Raw genomic sequence first — 10,381 nt, forward strand, 5'->3', positions numbered from 1 at the left:
AGGGTATTTTCTCCAATATTGAAAATAAATTCTAATACACAACAAACGAAGAAGAGAGAAAAGAACATCGGACCTCAGACTCGAACGCCTGTCACTAAAGAAACGCTGCACGATCACCATGAACGCAAACCACAGCACTACAGAAGCCAATACTTTCAAGCGTATATGCTCACTCGATTTGACCCACACCAACTTACACAAAAGGATAATAAAACTGCACCATTTGTGTACATATGAAAAAGAAGACGAAGACACACGTGTACCCAGTGAAAAAGTAAAAACATCACATGATAAAAGTCCAAATACTGGCCACATAACGTTAAAAAAAAACAGGATCCTTGAAGTAGATCGACATTCTACTGTTCATGTCTGACTGCCTACTGCATCAAAGGGGCTGGACTGTGCAGAAAAGGAGGGGCTGATTTTAATATTACAGAAAACGCCGTTTTTACGCAGTCTTTGTCAAACGGAGCGCCGTACGGCGTATTATGGATGGCCAAACGGCAAAATTAACACCGTTTTGGACTGTATCAATAAACGTTATTTCGACATATAAGTCGTTATTTCGACATATTAAGTCATTATTTCGACATAATAACTCGTTATTTCGACTTAAGTCGTTATTTCGACATAATAACTCGTTATTTCGACTTATTAAGTCGTTATTTCGACATAAGTCTCATTATGTTATGGCTTGTATTAAGTTCAATATGAGCCCCTAGAGGGCAGAATAAGACCGTGAATCAAAGAACGCATTGTAGTTATGTTGACCGCACTTTTACAAGTTGGTGCTCCAATTCCTCAGAGGTTTTGTGCTAATTGCCAGTATTGCTCTGTCAGTCTCCTTTTTATCTGTTTGATTTTATTTATTTGTTAACTTTAAGCAATCATATTATAGCCCGTTTGAATAGACCAGCTGTAAATATGTACGTAAATAATCTGTAATTTCCTATTTAAAAGTAGTTTTCCGCAATGTCACATGCTTGAAGCATTTAGTTGCGTTCTAGGTGGTGGGGATCAAAAGCTGTTATCAGGGATGCAAACTTTGTGAAAGCTTTGTGAAATTTGCCGTTTTGAATCCAAAATAGGTTATTATTGAGATTAGTCCAGATCTGATGCGTTTTTGAAAAATGGTGGCAGGAGTTGTCTGCGATCAGTAAATTTACCACAGTAGCACACGTGCCATACCATTTTGCATGTGTGCGTGAGACAGAACAATTTGATTGTGCATGAGGTTAATCAATAGCGCACTTACACTCTGCTCAATATTCTTCAAAAGCAGTATATCATAATTATGAGCATGCTTGGTTCTGCAGTCATTACAGTTTGTCTACTTTTATTTATTTTTGTTGTGTCTTGAGACTTCAAACCAGAAGAGACGAGCAGCTGCTTTGCTCGTAATTGGACTCCCATACTTAAAGGAGGATCCCAGCAGTTTCATCCGTGTCTGTGAGGTATGAGAGCTGATTTCGACATGGGGAACTTTTGTCAGTTAAAGAGAGAGCCCACACAAAAATTTCATTTTATTCACTCTTAAGTTGTTCTAAACCTGCATGAAGTACTTTCTTTTGAAGAACATAAAGGAAGATATTTTGAAAAGTGTTTTTAACGAAACAATTGGTGGTCACTGTTGACTTCCAAATATTATGGGGAACAGAAACTGTCTGGTTGCCAACATTCTTTAAAATCTCTTATCTCTCTGTTTTACAGATGTAAAACAACTTGATGGTAATTAAATTACATTTTCATGTTTGGGTGAACGATCCCTTTAACTCAGCGTTTCCCAATCGCTGTCATCGCACCCCCCGCTCTGCATATTTTACATGTCTCTCTTAAACACACCTGATTCAGATAACTAGCTCATTAGAAGTGAGCTACGTGCATTAACTGTGTTCCAATTGACTTAAGTAGAACAGGAAATATTTTAGCAGAGACCGTGGCCGACAATCGCAAGTCAGCAGATACAGGTTAATATTAACCAACTACAGAAACATACCTGACAACAGCAGTGATAGAACAATACCCTTACAGTGCTTTCACACTACAGTGGCAAAGCTCAGCCCAGTGCTACTGGCATTGAGAGTAGGGTTGGGTGTCAAAAATCGGTTCCATTTTAGAACTGGTTACAAATTTCCAAGAACTGGGTATTCAATAATCAGTCTTCATAATAAATGTTATTGTAATATAAATTACTAAAATCTTGCTGACAAATGCTCAAAACCTAGGATAGTGGCAAAGTTTAAAAATGTAAATTAATTAGTATTTGGTGTTAAAGTAATTCGTCTTTTAATGTCATAAACTGATTCTTCTTGTAAATAGTTTAATATATATTTAATACGTTATTGCATATATTGGTCTGGTTTTGAGAAAAGTGATACAACCTAGTACTACACAAATTATATTGATGCGTCATGAGAGAAATTTTTCTTTAGGTAATCATCAATGTTGCATTTGTCATTTTCACACAGGGTAGCACATTGAATTTGGTAATGTAACAGTACATGCTTAATTACTAATATCTTTGTTCTTAGGCTGACAGTTCAGAAAAAGATGCTACAAAAGAAGTTAATGTTGGCATCCTCATCATCACTGAAGAAGGCGGGAGCAGCAGAGCGTTGCTAGAAAGGGAGATGGTGGATGTTGCGGTGCTTCTGGAGGAGCAGATTGTCAAACGTGACCTAGGAGATGTTGCTAATGCCTTTGCTACACTCATGGGTCTTCTTTACTGTCTTGACATAGACTATCCCAAGAGACTGAAGTACACATTCGAGTTGATACAAAAAGTGTTCATGGGCATTGGCAGTGACAACTGTTCTGCGAAAGTTAATGGACTCCGCAACAGTTTGCTTCAAGACAAAGTAGTGGCAAGTTGGCCTAGTTAATGTCAGCAATACAGTTTCAGTTGGTATCATTGAATTTGTTAGTTACACAAATGTTTACTGTTTGTACGATAAGTTGCATCACACCACCATTTTGCATGGTTAAAGTTTAACATATTTGTTCTAAAATGCCATTGAGTTAAGCTACCAAAACTTGCTGAATGTACAAGGTTTTATAAAAATTTTTTTTTTGGAAAATTGTTTGACAGAAAGTTATGATATGAAAACTGTTATTTTTCATACTTTTTTTTAGATAATTGTTTGGCACATACTTTTCATACTTTTTTTTGTTACATATGAAGCTACAGTAAATATGAAATATCAATGTTTCTTTTTAAAGATGTTTTTATACCAAACACACTAATACTAAATAGCATTTTGTCAACTTTGAAACAAAATAAAAAATATTGCATATTCTTAAATGTCCATGCCATTTTTATGTGGTACTGTAGAAAATAGAAACTTGAGTTGTGTGGGCAAATTTCATAGTTCAGCCAGTTGAATGAACTTAACATTACTAGTGAGATGAACTATTCTTGAAAAAGTAACCTGGCTGCCTTAAAAATGTAAGTTAATTCAACAAGATGCTTAGTTTGGCCAATTTGTATTTAGTTTGCACAACTTATACTTACAAGTTTATTCAACAAAATGCTTAGTTCAAACAACTCAACGTTTGTTGGTCTCACTACTTTTATGTTGTTTCAACTTGAATTTAAGTTGCCACAACTTTCTCGTCTAGTTGGGCTTACTAAAAACTTGTTGGTTATACCAAATATAAAGTTGATTCAGCTTCACCTTTGTTACCCCAACTATTGATTCTAGGTTTAAGGAACTCGAATATATGTGTAAACAACAAATGTTTTTTAGCTTATTGAACTCAACATTTTAAGGCAGCCAGGTTACAAATTATTTTAAGTTGAATCAACTTATTTTTTTTTTACAGTGCATCGTTATCAACGAAGATCTCATTCACACATGAAGGGAAGACATTTATCTATGAATTTTGACATTTTCGTGAAAATGATGAGACCAATGGTCCACAATGCCTCCATACCTGGCTTTAGTTTGAAACAAATGACTACTTTCTTATAACTTAGAGTTTCAACCTATAAACCTTGACAAAAAGTCATCATTTCTGAGCAGGAACTTGTGTGATGTCGCTAGAGAAATGAACTTCCCTCTAAAATCAGTTTCCTGGAATAAGTCACATTTGGTTTATGGCTTGTTTAGTACATTCCCTTTTGGCCCAAATGTGTGTATATATATATATATATATATATATATATATATATATATATATATATATATATATATATATATATTAAAATGAATTAAGTTGGAAGTGGGAAGAAGACAACTTATTTAATCCCACCCCATTTAGTAATTAATAATTGAGCTTCATCGTTATTTTGCTCACGGATTATTTACAATGTTATATCATGGTGGCGTTACCACAAGTAACAAATAATATTTATAACAACAGTTATACCAACAGTGTAATGGAATAAACAATGCCAACAATGTTAATGGACAATATACCAACGATAGTAATGGACAATATACCAACGATGGTAAAAAAACACTGAGCACATATTAACACTATGAGCCAGAGTACAACATCAATTTAACTACAATGTAACAGAAATAAACAATGCCAACAATTGTAATGGACAATATACCAACGATGGTAAGGAAACACTGAGCACATGTTCACACTATGAGACACAATACAACAGCAATTTAAATTAAATACCCTCATCTCTGTATTTTAACCAGACCCAATGTTTATATAACAGTTTAAATTGATGAATAGTTTGGCATTGCTTTTGTTGCAAGTCCAGTTTGTTCCAGAGTTTCACTCCACATACAGACACACAATAATATTTACGAGTGGTTTGAGCCCTCGGTAATGAAAAATGTCCAAAACCTCTCAAGTTATGAGCTCGCACTGGAGTTTTAAAAAAACGTTGTAAGTTAGGCGGTAATAATTTGTTAAATGCTTTATATAAGACTATTGATGTATTATATTTTACAAGATCATCAAATTTTATCTATGTTGGTGGAACAGAGGTTTAAATGTAATATTCTTTATTCTGTTTAAATTACTACAGGCATGAGACAGAAATTCCTCTTTTTAAGGGAAAGGTGTTTTCCAATTCAGTTCCTCGTAGTGATGACTAAATCTGACTGGACCGGTTTTTTTTAATCTTTTGTCATTGCAACATTCACTGTACCTCACTTAGTTCTGTGTTTATGTAGTAAAAGGATGAGTAATTTTTCGACTTATATAAGAACCTGTTAGGACTTCCATTCCATTCGTTCTTTCAGTTGGATGTAAACAGTCATTGAGGAGAGACTCTAGATCCCGGAGGACAGAGGTAAAGTCACGTGCTCTTCTTTGTATTCTGTTCTGTAGTTCTACACATATATCAATATTATACTGAGATACAGTTATATACAAATATCTCACACAGAATGTAACATTTAACTGGATAAAAAAAATATACTTCCAGATGTATCTTATATATAGTTATCTACTGAAATATACTTTTAAATATTCTTCTTTTTTTCAGAAGGTTGACTGCACGCATTAGAAGAACCATGTTTCACATCCAAGGACAACTTAGTTGGAAACTCCTGCTGTGTATTTTGTTATCATTGGTAAGTCATTGGAAAGTAGTGAGCAGATTTCAAATTTCACAAATATGTGCATCGTAATTGTGTTATTAATCACACAACAGATATTTGGCAGATGTTTTAAGTTTAAACTACAGTTTCAAGTGTTAGACCAGTGATGACATCATCCAGCTGCGCAATACCAAGCCATAAATTCAACTGCATGAATTGTTACCCTTTTCCACAGACAGTAGACTTTGCGTCAGGGCCACGCAGCAGAAGTGATTGTTCTACAAATGAATACTGGAGCGACGGGCTCTGCTGTGACAAATGTGCTCCAGGTACACTGTCTGAAATGTTTAACTAATACCATCTGAATTTTTCAGGGAAATAGCTGTTTAATCTCTCCATCTGTCATGTATTTTTCTTCAGGGTATAAGTTGGTGAGAGAATGCTCTAGTGTCTTGTCATCTCAATGTGAGGAATGTGAGAATGGGACATACCTAGACAAGATGAACTATTTCCCAAACTGCTTCAGATGCGAGAAATGCACCAAGCGAAGTATGATACAGTTTCATTTCCTTTCATGACTTCTGTAATGAATTTAACATTTAAATTACGTATATACTGTACTTATTTTGCTTTGATTTTGTTTAGATGTTCACTCTTTGTTCTTTGACTGCTTCTGTGACAGATGCGGTGGTGATTTCACCATGTACACCCCAAAATAACACCGTGTGTGGATGTCAGTCTGGATACTTCAAAAAGTTCTTTGATAGCATTTCATGGGAGTGTGCACCCTTGAACCTTATTTTTCCTTTAAAAATTATTTGAAGGTTAGCCTGAAGTATGACCGAAGAACAAAACAAAAATGTAGTTCTTGTGAGATGAGACTGAGTCAGAATGTATGGAATCTACTTTCCCTTTATTTTCAGCTTAAGATGTAGTCTTATGTAGTGGGGATGTTGTGGCCTAGTGGTTAGAGAGTTTGACTCCTAACCCTAAGGTTGTGGGATCGAGTCTCGGGCCGGCAATACCACGACTGAGGTGCCCTTGAGCAAGGCACCGAACCCCCAACTGCTCCCCGGTCCACGGAGCATAAATGGGTGCCCACTGCTCCGGGTGTGTGTTCACTGCTGTGTGTGTGCACTTCGCTGATGGGTTAAATGCAGAGCACGAATTCTGAGTATGTGTCACCATACTTGGCTGTATGTCATGTCACTTTCACTTTCACTAATAAAGCACAATGTATTAAGTTTTTTTTTAATTATTAAAGGGTGAACCTGTTGTAAACAATCTACTACTGTGTTTCTCTTGACTGGTAGTTCATGGTTTTTATTATTAAGTAAAAGGCCTTTTACTATAATTATAAAAATATCCACCTTCAGGTCATGGAACATGTATCTAATAACTTTTATAAGGTTTGTAAAACATTTCAAGATGAACGTTTACTGGACTGAAAAAACAACAATTTTTAGGTTTATCTAATTATTCATACATCATTTTCTTTGGAGGAAAAAAATCTGTTGGACCTGTTTCATGTCACATGACTTTACCTCTGTCCACCAGGATCTAATGTTAGAGTTGCTCCTAAATGACTTTTTCCATGAAACTAAAAGAATGAATGAAATGGAATTCCTTACAGGTTCTTATACATTATAAGATGACAGTATTAGGTTTTTTTTTCGTTCTGTAATCACACTATACAGTATTTAAGTGGTGTACTTTTAAAGGTATCAAACATGATACATTTTATATTTGTTTGTATATATATCTCACTCATTGTATTGCATTGCATTATATATATTTTTTAAATTAAAAGTGACAACTGATATTTGCATGCATTTTTTGTAAGTAGTCTGCTATACTCTTAACCCTCTATAGTACGGAGTTGCCATATGGCAAAAATTAATTTCTACTCATCTTCTTGTTTTTGCAAAAAAAAGTATATATAATATGTGACCCTGGACCACAAGACCAGTCATAAGGGTACATTTTTTGAAAGCGAGATTTATAGAGCTGATTAAATAAGCTTTCCATTGATGTATGGTTTGTTAGGACAATATTTGGCTAGATACAACTTTTTGAAAATCTGGAATCTGAAGGTGCAAAAAAAATCTAAATATTGAGAAAATCACCTTTAAAGTTGTCCAAATGAAGTCCTTAGCCATGCATATTACTAATCAAAAATTAAGTTTTGATATATTTACTGTAGGAAATTTACAAAATATCTTCATGAAACATGATCTTTATCTAATTTCCTAATGATTTTTGGCATAAAAGAAAAATGTATAATTTTGACCCATACAATGTTTTGGCTATTGCTACAAATATACTCGTGCTAACTAAGACATATATTGCTTTATGGGAATTATCAGGGCAGGCCTTATAGGGTTAGTTCACCCAAAAATGAAAATTAGCCCATGTTTTACTCACCCTCAAGACATCCAAGGTCTATATGACTTTCTTCTTTCAGATGAAACCAATCAAATTAATAAAAAAATTATACTTGCTCTTCCAAGTGTTATCATTGCAGTGGGAGTGTGCGCATCTAAAAAAGAACAAAACAACTAAAATAAAACACATCCATCCATATAAAATGTGCCTCACACGGCTCCGGTGGGTGAATAAAGTGAATCAATGCGTTTTTGTAGGAAAAATATCCATATTTAAAATGTCATAAACATTTTTTTTCTCACTTCCGCTAACTGTCGTCGGTGGAAGCCATTCCAGCAGATGATGTAGGACGTATGACGAACGCAGAAGCACGACGGAGAGAGAACCATTTCCATTGCCAAAAGGCAAATTTTCCCTTTTGAAAAATGATTTAATGGTTAGAACATAATGCATACAATAGAGGGTTAAGGATTTCCTTACAACCAACTTGCATATTTTTGCTCAGACTGGGCCTCTCAATAAAACTGAGGTGTTTTTTCCTCCTCAGGTGTGATATCATATAGACTAGTATGATACCACACCTGAGAAGGAAAAATACCTAAATTTTAATACATTTGATATACATATATATATATATATATATATATATATATATATATATATATATATAAATATATATATATATATTTTTTTTTTTTTTTTACTATTATTTCATATGATATAAAGTAAATTTTTAAATAATGTTTATACGCAAACTTTTTTAAAATGTGACATTTTTTCAAGAGCTATGATGCATTTCCTGAAAAATACAACTCATTCCTCAAACAATAGGCTTGTTTGAGATGCGCCTGGTCTCGCCTGAAATGTAGGTGAGAGGGCATTCACTAAATTCCAGGGGTTTCATTACCACAATGTAAAATGGGCGTTTCTGAAGGTCTTGGTAAAACGCCCTCTTAAAAAACAAAAAAAAAACAAGAGGTCAACGATCATGCACAGAATGCTGTTTTTTTTCCCTGGGCATTTTTTAATCCCAGGATCAACTGAAGGAGAAATAAAAGCATACCTACGATGGATAATGAAGGAGAAAACAGTCATACAGGTAGATATTTTATATCTATTATGTTTTATTGTCTTACAGTTAAGCTATTTTCGAAAACAAATAAACAACCAAAAAAATGTAAAACGTGCCATAACGTTAGTACTCTACTTATGTTTTACTGTAAGTTTTACTACAAACCAAACATGGTTATTGGCGTCCATGGTAATCACAAAATAATCATGGGTTTGATAAGCCACTCACATTCAGACATGTACAACAGTGCTCCTGTTCATACCTTTCACTCCTCAAATATTTTATTATCTATCTCTTTTCTCTGTAGTGTCAGTCCACTCTTCAGAAAAGTGATGGTTTGGGAGATAATACCTCAGAAGATCCTGTAAGCCCTGAAGCAACCAGTCCTTCAAACATTATCAAATATCTTATGTTCTTTCGTATAAAATTCAATTTAGGATGGAATTATGAATAATTACAAGAGTTTTCATGACAAGCACCTGGATCAGGACAGGGATCTGAAGTCATAACTGTATTAATGTAATGACATTGATACAAATGAGATCAGGACAGGGCTCTGAGTCATAACTGTATTAATGTATTCTGACATGAAACACCTGAGATCAGGACAGGGATCTGAAGTCATAACTGCATTAATGTAATTTGACATGAAACACCTGAGATCAGGACAGGGATCTGAAGTCATAACTTTATTAATGTAATCTGACATGAAACACCTGAGATCAGGACGGGGATCTGAAGTCATAACTGTATTAATGTAATTTGACATGAAACACCTGAGATCAGGACAGGGATCTGAAGTATTAATGTAATCTGACATGAAACACCTGAGATATAACTGTATTAATGTAATCTGACATGAAACACCTGAGATCAGGACAGGGATCTGAATATAACTGTTAATGTAGTTTTACATGAAACACCTGATATCAGGACAAGGATCTGAATATAACTGTATTAATGTAATTTGACATGAAACACCTAAGATCAGGACAGGGATCTGAATATAACTGTATTAATGTAATTTGACATGAAACACCTGAGATCAGGACAGGGATCTGAATATAACTGTATTAATGTAATGTAATTGACATGAAACACCTGAGATCAGGACAGGGATCTGAAGTATAACTGTATTAATGTAATTTGACATGAAAAACACCTGAGATCAGGACAGGGATCTGAATAAACTGTATTAATGTAATCTGACATGAAACACCTGAGATCAGGACAGGGATCTGAAGTCATAACTGTATTAATGTGATTTGACATGAAACACTGAGATCAGGACAGATCTGAGATAACTGTACAGGTAATCTGACATGAAACACTGAGATCAGGACAGGGATCTGAATATAACTGTTAATGTAATTTGACACGAAACACCTGAGATCAGGACAGGGATCTGAATATAACT

The 10,381-nt window shown here is 34.6% G+C and overlaps 1 long non-coding RNA gene across 1 annotated transcript; it reads left to right on the forward strand.

The window, feature by feature from the left end:
- The first annotated feature begins 5,126 nt into the window (after positions 1-5,126).
- On the forward strand, positions 5,127-6,953 carry LOC122140093. The gene is made up of 5 exons (XR_006156807.1): positions 5,127-5,540; positions 5,743-5,836; positions 5,928-6,056; positions 6,190-6,542; positions 6,884-6,953. It is a non-coding gene; the product is annotated as an uncharacterized LOC122140093 (long non-coding RNA).
- Positions 6,954-10,381: the final 3,428 nt, after the last annotated feature.

Source organism: Cyprinus carpio, chromosome B16 (assembly GCF_018340385.1).
Source record: "Cyprinus carpio isolate SPL01 chromosome B16, ASM1834038v1, whole genome shotgun sequence".
NCBI lineage: Eukaryota > Metazoa > Chordata > Actinopteri > Cypriniformes > Cyprinidae > Cyprinus > Cyprinus carpio.